Source organism: Oenanthe melanoleuca, chromosome 1A, assembly GCF_029582105.1.
Source record: "Oenanthe melanoleuca isolate GR-GAL-2019-014 chromosome 1A, OMel1.0, whole genome shotgun sequence".
NCBI lineage: Eukaryota > Metazoa > Chordata > Aves > Passeriformes > Muscicapidae > Oenanthe > Oenanthe melanoleuca.
The window spans coordinates 52,705,638-52,720,530 of NC_079334.1; positions in this window are offsets into that span (position 1 = coordinate 52,705,638).

Genomic DNA, 14,893 nt, shown 5'->3' on the forward strand with positions numbered 1-14,893 from the left:
TTTCCTCATGTTCAGGTGGAATTTGCTGTGCATCAGTTTCTGCCCATTGCCTCTTGTCCTGTTGCTGGGCACCACTGAGCAGAGCCTGGATCCATCCTCTTGACAGCCTCCTTCCAGATGTTTATAGACATTTATGCAGTCCCTCAACACTCCTCCTTAAAAAAAGTCCTCTCAAAATACAAACTTGATAAAGCTCACCCTCTACTCTAGCAGGACTCACTGTTAATTAAATTATCAATCTATTAATTGATCCTCAGTGAAGAAAACAATACACATAAGCTCTAATGAACAAAAACCTCAACACTAGGGTTCACTAGACATAATGTGGAGAAATTCTGGAAAATCTGAGTTAAAACCTAAGCAAATACTTTGCAGTTGACTAGGATTGGTTACATTACCAGTGCCTCAAACCTACTGTAAGCAGAGAACACAGGAAGAAAATGGTCATGTAAAACTCCAGCATTTTATGGCAGCATGGCATCTACCAAAAAAAAAAAAAAAAAAAAAAAAAAAAAGAAAAAGAGCTGAAGAAGAAGCAAAAAGTCAAAGGAACAAGGTGAATGAGAAATTTTTGATTGAGAATAAGTTCTGCAAATTGTAAAGTACACAATATAAAAAAATTTAGTGGTGATTAAGTCATTATTTCTGTAAAAATAGAAGCTTACAAAAAATTAGCACTATATGGCTGTGGAATAGAATAACACTTTTGAAAATGTCTCATTAGAGGTATATATTTTGCTTGACATGGAAGGATATCTGCCTGCTAATTTTTATAAAACTCAGCAAAAAAAGAAGTATGTGTAGAGCTTGTGTCTCTCCTTCTCTGTATCTTTTGCTTTTTAAAAATCAGTTCTATCCTGTTGGATGGGGAGGACACTGACAGGAGAAAATTTTGAAAAAAATTTAAACAGATAGACTTAAATAAAAAATTGAATTTGTGCAATGAAGTTGCACAAATAATACATTAATTTTTCTTTTATTATTTGCTGAAGCTTTGCTAATCCATCATTATTCCCAAATAAAACTAAAAGACTATGTTGGAATAGTTATGTGAATTGCAGCACACTTTATCTGAAGAGTGAAACTCAAGTCCTTGGAAAGAACTAAAAGTCCTCATGGTGTAGCAAGAATTAGGCTCACATTATGTATGTATCACTTGTAGGAGAATTTATCCAGTTCTGGTAGGAGCTTTTTTTTTCCAGAGACAATGTTAATTAGTGGCTGTGAAAAAAGAAGTTTTGCATCTGAAACAATCACATATTGAATTACAATGCATTCTTCCAGAGAACCACTGTGATAATTTAGTTTTCACATGTCTAACAGTCAAGTGGTTCATATCCTTAGTTCTGTTGGTCAAGGAGGATTGTTCTTTTCAGTAAATATTTTTATCCCCTACTGTTCAGCAACCAAAGGAAGAAGTTCTTTCCCACAAGTCATCAGAGAGGATTCTCTCCAGTCTAGGCTTCTCTTAATAGCCTGTTTATATCTGGGCTAGTTCAGCAGGTGTTTTGTTTGCAGTGAGGTGCTCCTAACAGCAGAAACACGATACCCAACTCAGGTTTGGCTAAGTCCACTCAACAATCTTGCATAATAATGCATTCTGGTTTATTTTTCAACATTCACCTCTAAAATTGGTGCACAACCCTTCCCTCACCCCCCCTTGTTTTCAGTTGCAATTTCATTTCATTTCATTTCATTTCATTTCATTTCATTTCATTTCAATGTCCCTCTGTGTCAGCAAATCACTTGGGTGTGCACATCACTTGCTGTGACTCAGTTCATGTGCACAGTGTCAGGTGCAGCTCTGTCACCCTTGGCAAGATGCTCTGGGACATTGCAGAGTGTGCCCTGTGGCCACAGGTTTCTTGGCTCTGGTTTGCTTTTCTGCCTTGCCTCCCCACTTTTTCCTAGAAGCTTGGTGACAATTACAGAGAAACAGTTCTTGATACCAAGAAAAAAGAAAAAACAAACAAAAACATAATGAATTTATTCTTTTCATAGTCATGAACACTTTTTGCTCATTAGGGGCATGTAAATGAAGTGTTTCTATCATTATATGTACAGGTGGGAATATGATGAAAACAAATTTGTATATTGTATTGCAAACACAGGCTGAAATTCAGTATTAGCTTCTTCTAAGTAAAATTCCTGTAGGTATTGATTTTTCCCATATAAATTTCACAAATTTAGTTTTATATTTGTAGTTCAGATGAAAACTAGTAGCTTACATGAGATAGCTGTGTGGCATAAACCTTAGATAAACGATAATTTAAAGAAATAACTTCTTTAGTGTGCTTTAATGGTGTGGTGTTAAAAATATTTTTTTTTAGTTTTATGGGCAGCATTATGACTATCTTACAATGGTTTTATTCATCAGGTTTTGTCATGAAGCATAAATTGTAAATCTCATCCTACATACAAGCTCAATTTGGGATTTTCAGAGAATTAGGTAAGTAGGAAGAAAAAAAATATCCAGACATGATATCAGATAAAAAGTATCAGAAGTTAGAGACAGGTCAGTAACAGCAGGTAAGAGACCAATTCAATATTTAGGTTCCTCTGGTGCCAAGTCTCAAAGCTTAACAGGAAGAGCAGAGTCAATTGGGTTCACCTTGCAGATTCCAAAGTCTCTAACTCACTCTTTAATTCTTGATTCTTTCAGTAGTGTTTCTTAGTTTTGCAGTTTATAAGTTTGATAGTAACAAAGTCTTAACCTATACACATGGAAAGGAAACAGAATTTTAGTGCAATAAAGCTGAAAAAAATTTAGACATCTGGCCTTCAAAGTAGACATTATTTTCACACATAGTTTCTTTTCAAATTTCTAACACTTTGAGATACTAAAAGAACTGTAAAAATTTGTCATTTTTTGATAAAAAATTTAACTCAATAGCATTTTTAACCTTTTAAATCATAAGCAAATTGAGAAGTTTGAAATTAAGATTTCAAAATAAAGACTCATTGTATTTATGATTGTTTTTCTCAGGAATGATGTGTTCTTAATCTCCCCTAGAGAGAGCAATAATCAGTTCTAAAAACAATAGGTCCAGTGAGGCTGCATTTATGTGTATTCATGTAATTCTTACCCAAGAGACTAAGGAATTGCAGATCAAAGGATTTTTTTCCAATACACTTTCTGACATTCTCAGTTCCTCACTTGGAATCTTTGTGGAGAAACCTGGAATGAAACTCAATTTAAAACATAAATTTAAATAATTACTTATTACAGCTAAACTGCCAATTTTGACCCAAATTGGGGTCTGGAAAAAGGCCACTCACCTCTCACTGTGACATTTCTGCATGAGGATATAAATTATAGCTATGTATTTTGAAGGCTGTTGAATCTAATTGGAGAAATTCTCTTGAACAGACTCAAATGTACTTTTCTAGGTGAAAACTTAATAGTATATACAATTGTGATTTTTATCAGCCTCAGTACTTTACTTTGATTTCCCAAAAGCCACAGCATTTAGTTTGCTTCATGGCTGATGCATCTATTAGAACACCAGACAGATGATTCTTCTGTGTCTCAGCAGTGGTGAAAGGAGTTAGTTATAGTTCTGTGATGTTTCTTAGATGGATCACAGTATCATGAGACATAACTTTCATGGCTAACAAGAACTTGCAGCTCTGCCATCATGATGCCTCACACAATATTATCTCTCTTGATGATGTGGTGTCAACACTTATGTGCAGGACATTATAACTTAAATAATAAATTATAAATAATATGTGTTTTGGGAGTATTGTCTTACCCCACAGAGCAGAATACTTTTACTAAGAAATTCCTACATATTACAACAATCATATCTTGAGCCAAAAGTTTGTCTATACCTGGGCATTTGATGCCTACTTTAACTCAAAAATATGATAATGACCTTGTCCCATGACCTACACTTAACAGTATCTAAATCATTGTGCCTTGCTGCATTGTTATTGAGCATCACTGAGATGGCTAATTTAAAAGCCACAAACTTATCATTGGTTTCCCTATATCCTTTGTTAGAGACTATTAATGAATGACATTTCTGCTTTTTCAGGTCATAGTTTATTTATGAGAACAATTGATTTAGCAATGCATAGAAGCATCAAACTTTAAATAGATTACACAGTTCATGCTTCATAAATCATATTGGTCACACATTCTTAACTTTTACAGAAAGCCCAACTGTTTGAGTATTTTCCTCTAACAGCAGTGGATGACCCTTCCATAATTACATTAAAACCCAATTAGTTTTTGTAGATTAACTATAGACAGATTTGAAATGTGAAATTGTGTTTACAAAATCTTTCCCTAAGCATTCTTGAAATGAAGTGTATCAGCACCATTTCACACTAAGAAACACTACTATTTTTACAGCAGTATTGCTTTCATAACAGTACTATGTATTCTGCAAAGTGTTTGTGTACTTCACATTTTATCTGTTGTGCATGATGTACTGAAAATGATATGTTATATATTTATTCACACTTCATTTTGGGGCTGACAATTGTAGCATATACTTCCCTTCTCACACTTTACCAATTACCTTAACCCTGACCTGCATGAATGCAATTTTCTGCATTAATGAGAAGTAGCTGTCTCTGTGAAGAGCCTGAGCACAGTAAACACTGTCAGCTGTGTCAAATGGTGGTGATAAACAGCTTTCACTTTATTTATGGCTGCCCGTGCCGATGGAGGAATTCACATTTATTCAAATGTTTATTTGTGAGTAAAGGACTGCTGTGAAGTCCTGAAGACTAAGGAAACATGCATTCTAAAAACAGTTTGGGGCTGTATTGTTACAGAATTGCATGAATTTTGTGTTCTGGGAAGTCTACAGCTGTTATGCAGCAGTTTCTGTTTTGAATGGGAAACAGCAACAAATTTGGAAGTGTACATTTTGCTTGACAAGTCTCTGAAGTTATACTTCATTCAAAACTACAATTAGTCAATTAGTCAATACTCAGAACTTCTGTACCAAGATTATAACTGAAAACTTAAAGTGTTTATAACTTCTCACAGAAAAGAAGTTTTAATACTTTTTCCCATTTATAGGTGTTCAAATGTTGAAAATAGCCTGTGAAGGAAAAGGCCAATGATGATCCCCTAGGAGCTCTCCATTCTTCTGCAGGCTTCCAAGAACCTGTAAAGCTCAGGGTAGCAAGTCACCACCAAACATATATATAAACTGTCTAAGAACCAGAGATCAGTTTAAAATAGAAAAAAGAAGGTACTTTACAGAGTGCTAGTGAATTTATGGAATCTGATGTGAAGGCAGATGACATTAGATGCTTTAAAAATTGACAAATTCACATTATTAAATGCATAGTGGGAAGAATCTAACACCAGGGATGTAATACCTGGCATCTCTTTTTTTCAACTTGGTGATATTTGCACCCAACACCACTTGCAGAAAAACAACAGAGCTGTTTTCTGACACAGATGCAGAAAGCTTTTTTATGTAATACTTATTTATTCGTATTACTTCATGCTAGGCAATGTTCAAATGTTCAGCTCCAGAAGAAGTCTGTGTGAAAATTTCCTTGTGGTCCTTAGGTATTAAAGTTGCCAGTCAGCACAGGATTTATCTGAAGTCTGCTGAGGCACCTTGAAATTCTTCTATTTTTCAGGACTTATATGGAAAGGTTAAATTTCTAATGAACAAAACAGGCAATTTCAAATTTGGGCAGCATGTGAAATATTGGAACAGCATTTTCATGCATGTCCCTATGCAAAGTTTCCAGGAAAACATTGGTTAAAAAGAATGTATTCTGGGAAATCAACAAAAAATGTTGGATAATTTGGTTCAAATTTGGCTGTATCCAGCCTGACTAAACATCTTGACTATTTCTGTCAATTCTTTTTCAAATACCTGGAGAAACTGTTGATGGGAAAGAGCAACTTCAGATTCTAAGTTGAATGTTTTTCCATTTGGTTTCCTATGCCCCTTATTTGATTAAACTTCAGCTTCAGAGCTGCCCCATTGCTCTTGTAATTAGCATGCAGATACACATCTTCAGTGGAAAAGTTGTGTTTCTCCCAGACAGGCTTCCTTAGTGGTCATATCTCCTCTATTTGAAAAGTGGGAGCTGTGACTTTGCACTCCTCTAGTCCAAAATGGGAGTAAACCTGAGGCATTTTTGATTTCTTTGGTGTTCTGAGGTAGGTCATAGAAAGATGAACAACTCAATATCTATTGACACTGCCATTACTTTAAAAAGAACCTAAATTATGAAATGTTGCTATTTCTGAATATGGCAGAAACACTTCTGAACACAGAAGTTCAGATTTGTTTTGGTGCAGAGTGTTTTCACTGACAATCTCTTTGTGCTCTTACCTGTGTGATGGGAACTCTGATCCACCTCTGGGAATCCTTCCACTTCCTGCTGCCTGCATGTATTAGGAGGCTTATGCAGCCTTTCTAGGGTTGCATTAATGGTGGAAGGATAGCTGAATGATGCTTGAAAAGAGGATTTTCTTTAATAACCAGATTTTAAAATATTTTTTTTCTGATATCCTCATTAGTTAGTTAATATTTAGGATATCTGCCTTTAGATAAAAAGCTCTCACTGTAGCCAATGGTGATAGCTGAAATTCTTATAACTCACAATGATTGAAACTCTTGTGGGTTGTCTCTGACTTGTATGTCTAAGGAAGGTATACTAACATTTAAACATCCTGAAAGTGTTTTAAACAATTGTATAATTATTGTTAGCTTTGGCTCTAATTATTTTGCTCTGTTAAGCTTCTGAAAAATCTTGACTTGGTTACTTAACGAATCTAAAGCAGCAGGCAGATGGCTTTTCATCTATTGTTAAATTTCAGGGCTTGCTAGTGCTAATTATTTTGAAATTGATTCCTAGGATATTATGCATTATTTCAATGAATAATGCAGGACTGGCAATTTATTGGCAGAATGTTCACAGGAGTGCCATAAATCTAGAAATAACATAAAAGCAGAGTGGATACATATTTTAAAAGCACAGCTTGGGGAATCACATTTGGGCAATGCTACAAACCTTCTTATGAGGGTGCATATTTTTAAATATAATCAAATCAAGAGATTGTCAGTGAGAGACTGGAGTTTATTCTACATATTATTATGACAGCTAAGAGACAGTTATTGAAATTGAATGTTATATACTAGATCCTGTGCAAACTCATGAGGTAGAAAGAGAGAATCTGTACTGTCAAGAACTTACAACCCAAATATAATCCCAAGTGCATCTGTATAGTCAGACACAGGTGAGAAATGACAAGAAGACCTGCACAGCTGATGTCATAGCCTGTATTTTCCAGGCAGCAGCAGCCCATGTGTTTTGTAATCATGTTTTCAAAGGAGAGAGTGAGAAAAATGGTAACAGCTAATGAAATAGCTCTGCACTTGTTCAAAGTGAGCCCTTTCCAAGCTTGAAGGGCAGTTAAAAGACTGAACAGAGAGACAACCCCCACTAAATACAAACAGGGAGTAAAAATAGAAAAATATTTTTATTATTTTGTTTAGAATGAAGTATGATTTTATAAAAGACATTTTAATCTACTAACTGCTGACACTCATGAAAATACAGCTGGATATGTTTTGGGATTGAAAGCAGGATCAGTTTTACCTCATAGGAACACCATTTGGTTTCACTGTAGGACATGGGGATTTGGACAGTTATTTTTACTGTTGCAACAGTATTTAAAGACATGTGAGTTATCTAATAGTGGTCACTATTGGAGACTGTACTAACCTGGGTAAACCTTTACTATGCTGCAGTATGAGCATTTCTGTGTGCCTTCCATTAGATTTGCCTGCAATATGGATATAAACTTTTAGGACTGATTCATAACACACCTTAGTGTAAGACAAATACAATAATACAAATAGAGGTAATAGACATAAAGTGATTTGGTTTTTTTTAATATGATGATATAGAACAAATAAAGATGGCAAGGTAAAAAACATCCTTGATTTGTAAAACAAAACAAAGGAATCATGTTAGTTTTAGCTGTAGAAATTTGTAGAAATTTGGCCAATAAATTGAATATTCTAAGGAAGATAGAAACTACATTCTTTCAAGAGTATTGATTACTATTTTTTATAATTAAGAAATTCAGTGTAAAGTTCCCAGTTTTCAGCACTAGAATTTACCATACATCTGTAGAAACTATATCACTGCAATGTACTGTAGCAACAATAGCACAAGGTCTATGACCTTTCCAAGGAATAAAACACTTTTTGAGGCAGAATATTATCAAGGTGAAGTAGCAGCAGTGAATATATATGAAATTAAAAAGGTATTTTATTTTTATTAAATATTACAGTATTCATGCATATTTGATCCCAATTTACAGAGTGCAGATACCTTAACCTTTAGTATATATGATTTTAATTTGCTGAACTATACACATGCACACCAGTAAAGGGAAAATTATTAAGAAAAGATTTTTTAAGATATTTGTTTATATTTTTATAATTTTCTGTAAGTTCTGCTCATCTGTGAATAACTTCATTCAAAATGTACTACACTTCAGAATGGACTAGTAATAATGGATGCTTATATTCAGAATTTTGCTTTGTCCTGATCTACTCAGATTTTATGTAGAGATGCTTATGCAAAATGATTATTGGGAAAAGCTAGCATGACCATTTGCCCTAGTGTCTAGACAGTCTGAGGTTATTTCTGGGGTAATTTTTGTAAATTTTTCAAAAGAAATTTTGAGATTGATAGGCATAAGTCCTAGTCAGTCATTAGCTTTAAGCAACACCTTTCAGGTTCTAAACAAAATATATTTGCAGGGCTGCTTGCATTTGTCTCCAGAAGAAAGATGAGATTTTTCAGTAAGAATTCTTCCAACCTTAAGATGTCTTAAAGGTTAGATTGTCTAATGATGAGTCAGCCACACATTTATGAAGACCTAACTGCTTAATTCTGCTTCTAGCTGTACTTCCAAATCAATCCTAGTGTTAGTTTCACTTACAAATTAATGACACCCACTCTGAATGAATTACACTGCGAAACAAATTCTGAACTCTCTTAATCAGTATATATTCTTTTTTGCTGTTCCTCTCCTGAATATATGTATAAAAAAAGACTGCTTTGGCACTTGTATTTCCATAACTTTCCATGAAATTCGCTTTCAGTCTAGTGTGCTTTTTTTGGTCTTGTGTTTTCTTTCCTGTTGAGTTTCTTTCTTGTTTCTTTTTGACAGTACAAAACCCCTTGGAAGGCTTGCTGTGCTCTGCATCTCCTCTTTCAGCACACAGGACAGTACTTACCACGACCATGATTCTAAGATAGTCACAGGACCCCTCACAGCATTCTGCACCACCCTTTTAGGAGGTGCCACCTGCTCTAGGCATGTGGGTGTACAAAATTCAAACAGGAAATAATTGGCAGGTTAGATTTCTACGAGCAATCTAAATGAAGTACAGAGCTGGAAGTACAATTTTTCAACTTGACCTAAAAAGCCAAATTCAGTAGCTGGCAACTACAGCATACCCACATCCCCAGAAGGCTGAGCCCTTTTTTCCAGCAGAGCTGAGATATGGAGAACCATTGGAGCCAAAGCTGTCAAGAATTTCAGTGGAATTCCAGCAGGCAAGAAAAGTTTGGTGGAGCCCCAGCATGGCAATCTGCATCAAGTCTGACAAAGAGCCTGGGACCTGAAGAAACAGGACAGGCTGCCCCACACATTCTTGGTTTCTCAGCATCCTAGGTTTACAGAGACAGAGCACCCCAATATTTCAGAGAGCACACAATGTCTTTCCAGCCCCTCAGGTCCCCAAACACCTGCAGACAGGTGGCCAAGGTAGCACAGCTCTGTCCTCTCTGCTCACAGGGTGGTGAGACTAAAGCACAGAGACTTTCTGCTTCTTTGGAAGCCAACATGGTAAGCTGTCTGAGAAATGTGGCTTGTACTTTCATTACCAGCTCAGACCTTGTCACTCTTTTTATTTAATTGTCATTATTTTTATTTAACGAATTTTTCTCTTAGCCCTGTCTTTGCCAAAAATCGGGTTTTAGCCCAGAGGTTACTTTCATGTGGAAGTATATGAAAAGGGAGATATAGTAGAAACAATCCCATAAACTCTCAAGCTGCCAAGTTTGTTTCCTTGCTAAAAGTCAAGCATTGAGATTTTGCTTCTAATCAAAATAATAAAAGTATCAAATACTTAAAATTTCCCAGAGATATTTAAAGGTATTTCTAGTATCAGATAGATGATGTAAATCACCAAAAATGTAACACTGTAAATTACACAATGCTAATCACAAAAATATGAGGCCCACAGCATTTTACACCCCATAAGTTCTATTTATATAACATCCATGACAGTTTATGGCCTAAAAAAATATATATGTAAAAACTAACTACTCTCCTGAGCTGGAATCTGAATGCACATTGTCCTAGTGGTACCGAAGAAAAAGAAATGATCAGTAATGACAGATGTGAACATTGTACAATCTGGAGGGTTAGCATTTCAAATGGGAATAGGGTGAAAACAAGTAAGGAGAAATTGGTTTATTTAAAATGTTGCTGGAGTTGTACAATATTTCATATAGCTTTAAATTACATCAAAAAAGAATATATATCTGCCAGCAGATAGGGAAATGCATGCTAAGAACTGTCTAGTTTTCTGAGATACCGTAAAGGACTCTAATTTGCACAGGAAAAATACTGAATATTTGAAATTCCATGAGGCACTGTTCAATGGGAATTGCTTCTATTTTCTCTTAAAGTCCCCAAGTCACTACTTCACTCGTGGGCATGTCAAAATCAGTATAGAGAATTCCACTTTAAGAAAGCAAATAATTTAATGATCTATTTATATACCTCCTATTAACATTCTAAAAAGTGTTTTTTTTTTTTAATAGACATTCAATGTTAGGACCAAGTCTCCTACAAACTTCATCTAACAATTGTATTGTTCTGTATGAAACTAGTGTAAATTTTGGCTGAGGCAAAAAACAATTTATAACCATATCTGGAAAACCCTTATTAATTTTTTTTTTTTATCATGGGATATTTTTTCCTTTAATTTCTGGAATGTATCTGTATATCTAACATTTTTTCTTCCATTTAAATTGAAACAAAATTGTGAGTTCATAGAACCAATGAAAAATAGTTCACAGAAAATTAAGTTTTCATAAATTTCCTCAGCTTACACCTCTTTCCCAAGTTTTTTCTTCACTAAGAAAAACAAAAACTCAAATGTTACTATGGAAATATCCTGAGAGACATTTGTTACAATTTTCTTTATAACAAATGAATTGCTTTGGTGTATTTCTTTGTGTTTTAATTTGTATTTCTACTAATTCTGAGAAACTGTAGCCAGAAGCAGTGTTGCTCTAAATTTGCCTTAATTTCAGTTTTGTGGGTAATGCTAAAAAAAGAGTTAAAATGAAACCAAATTATTTTAGAACTGAATTTGAAGACAGCAATAACCTTCTACTGTAAAGGAATTGAAATATTTTTATTGTGTCTAATCAGCAAATTCTGCAAATCCAGGTATGAAAGACAAAAATAATCTTTAACACTCATACTTAAGTCATTGTGATTTTTTTTTAATACTGCCTATGTACTTCTTCTCAGGAATTTAATATAATGAACACTGAAAACTGTAGTGCATGTGGAACTTTGTGTGCTAAGGGTTTGGTCATGCAGTGACAGTTGGATCAGATAATTTTATCAGCAAAGACTCAAACATAAATATACAAATCCAGATACAACAAGGTTTCTGAATTCATATTTAGGCATAATATAAAGTCCATCTTTCTAAGATTTTATTCCTTCCCAGTTGCCAGGGAAATTGCTACTTCTATGCAAGTGTTTGCAGAAATGAGTAATGTCACAATGCAGAGTTGAAAATTTGGGCAAGACTGATACATGAGGCATATTTCAATGTATGATAAGAAATATATCATTGTCATTAACTAATTTTTGTTAACAAACACTGCATGGTAGTTTGTAATATTATGGTATTAGGAAATGTTTGTATTTCTGTCATTTAGATCTATGATGAGTCATACTCAGTGGAATGGCATAATTGTCCACATTACAGAGTTATTGAAGAAAATGTATGTCTGTTTTTATTGGTGGGATTAAGGCTCTGATGTTGCATTCATTGAAGCTGATGTTAAAACTCCTAGTGATTCAGAGATGGAAGGATAGGCCCCCAGTGGAGTTGTCTATGTGGCTTAGAAGAACTGATGATTCTGCATTTAAATGCTCCTTATGTATTTTTTTCTTTCCTCATTCTTTGTACTCCTATGAATCTCTTATTTGATAATTTCAAACGAAAGAAGGAAAAAAAATGCCACAAATAATATCATATTTCTCCTCAGCATCTCTTTGCTACTTTTTACTGCAAATCTGAAATACAACTTTTTTTAAGTTCATGCAATAGACCAAAAAAACCCAACTGCCCTTCCCAGCTGAGAGAGGAGAGAAAATAAGGCAGGAAAGAGCTCACACGTTTAGATAAAGCAGTTTACTGAAGCAAAGGGGAACTTTGCACTTACATAAGCAAAGAGGGGATAAAAAAGGTTTATTCTCTCCTTCCCATCAGTGAGTGCTGTCCATCCATTTCCCAGGCAGCTTCAGCACATGGAGCAGTCACTCCAGAGGCAAACACTGCAGATAACAAATGCTCCTCCACTCCTCCTCCCTTAGCTTTCATACCTGAGCTGCCATCCCACGGTATGGAGTGGCCCTTGGGTTAATTTGGGTCAGGCTGTGTCCCCTCCCAGGACCTTTCCCAGCCCCTGGTGGGGCAGGGATGTTGGGGACAGGGCTGGTGCTGTGCCAGCCCTGCCCAGCAGCAGCCAAACACTGGAGGGTGATCAGCTCCTCCCAGCCACCAGGGCAAAGCACAGCACTGAGAGCTGCTGTGGGAAAATGAAATACAGCTCAGCCTGACCCAATGCAGACATCAGCTCATGTTGGTGTTGAGAAGCTGTAAACTTATTGCCTTTGTATGAATAAATCCTTGAGTCCTTTCAAATGAATGTGTACAAGCTGATTTTTTTAACCTTTTACTGTTGGATGTACATTATACTTGTGTAAATGCTTGTGAAAATGCTTAAAAATCTCTTAGAAGTGTAGAAAAGAATTAATAACTTATGAAGATTAAATAAGCAATAGAGTGCAAAAATAATGGAGTGTTCCTCTGGTGCAAACAAGCATGTCCCTCTGAATGTAAAATCAGACTCTTTTAATGAAATATAGTAACTTTTTTCCCAACAGGAACCTTGAATACATGTACTAACATATGTGCAATGCAAGTGCACAGATTCACTCCAGCTCTCATATACAATACCAAATGTAACGTAGGCAGCAATTTCACTTGGTCTCAAATTTCTTTGCCTATTTACTTCACATCAAAAGACTCGGTCCTGTGCTTCTATGTGAAGCAAGAGGGTGTGATTAAAGTCTTATTTTTTATCTATCTCAGGTAATTCAGGTTTCTCTGTCTTATCTGCTCAGCACTGTAGAAAAAATCACTAGTCTTTATGTGTGCATTCTCAAGCACATAAATTTCAGGAACATGATCAATTTTTATTTTATTTTATTTTTAATACTGAGAAATCTGATTTTCATTCATTTAATGAGAAACATTTCCATAATGGACATATGAAATAACTGTGCTCACATAGACTTTAAATAAAACTCCTGTGTGCTACTCTGATACTAGCAATTCTGTCAGATCTCCACAAGTTCCAAATTGTAGATGTGGGCTAAGTTCTTTTGAAATATTGATCATCATGAAAGAGAATTTTAAAGAAAATGTTAGAGGAAGATGTGTTTAGAAACTGGAATATCAAAGATAACAGTTCTTACTCTTCCTTGGTCAGAAATAGCCTGCATTTTCTTGCTCTGTTTCTATTTGTAATAGAAAGGATGGAAGTGGTGAACTCCACTTATCTGCAAAGCAATTTGATTTCAAGTACCTCTGGGTCAGTATATCAACCTCATTACTTCTCCAGGAGAGAGATATTTCCTGCTATTCAGCCAAGTCACTTGGTTTTCTCAAGGTTGTAAGTAAATATGTAGATAGTTATTGAGGCTGTGCTGATTGCTGACTTGTTAAATGGAAGTAACTTGATAAAAATGAGGAACTGTGTGCAGTTCATTGCTTTCCCCCTTCCTTTTTTTCTTTTCTGTTTTTTAATTTCATGTTTCTTTCTTGTTTCTATGTAGTCTTTTGATTAAAATTTTTTGATTGATATTCAAATAAATGATTTACAAAGTGGATTTATTTTCTGCATGCTTCTGATGGGCTTTCATTAAACTACTCCATTACTTTGTGATTCTTTTACATTCATAAGAAAATCAAAATCAAAATACTACCACATTTTCAGGATATAAATGAAATCTGTGTCAATATTTCAACATATACATGTGTATATTTCTGTTTTTCAGTTTTAAATTTTTGTTGTCCCTAAGGTTAAAAAAAAGAATTTTTGCCTTTACATGCTATTTTAGAATTTTGCCTTTGAACAATGTATAAAATGCAGAAAACTGCTAGTAAATATTTTAATAGTGTTCATGTGATCATTGAAAAGGCTATTTATTGACACTCATGACTTGCAGCCACTTATGAAGGCTTAGTAAGTACTCAGGGGAGCAGTGGAAATGTAGTTCAAAATATCCACTGCATATCTGGTAATAATTTTTTCACTATCTATAAATTAGACATGATTAATGGGTCTCTTTTCTTATAATTAACCTTGTAAAGAATTATGAAGAATTGTGACTAGGTACTTATATTTATCTGTTAAGATGCTGAACTGTTCAAGGAAGACCATTGCCTTCAATGGGTAGTTATAGGACAATTAATCTTGAAGTGGTCAAATATCTCTCTCCAATAAAGAGCCTTCACGAAATCATAAGATTTTCTTCTGAAGAGGTTGAATTTTTCACTTT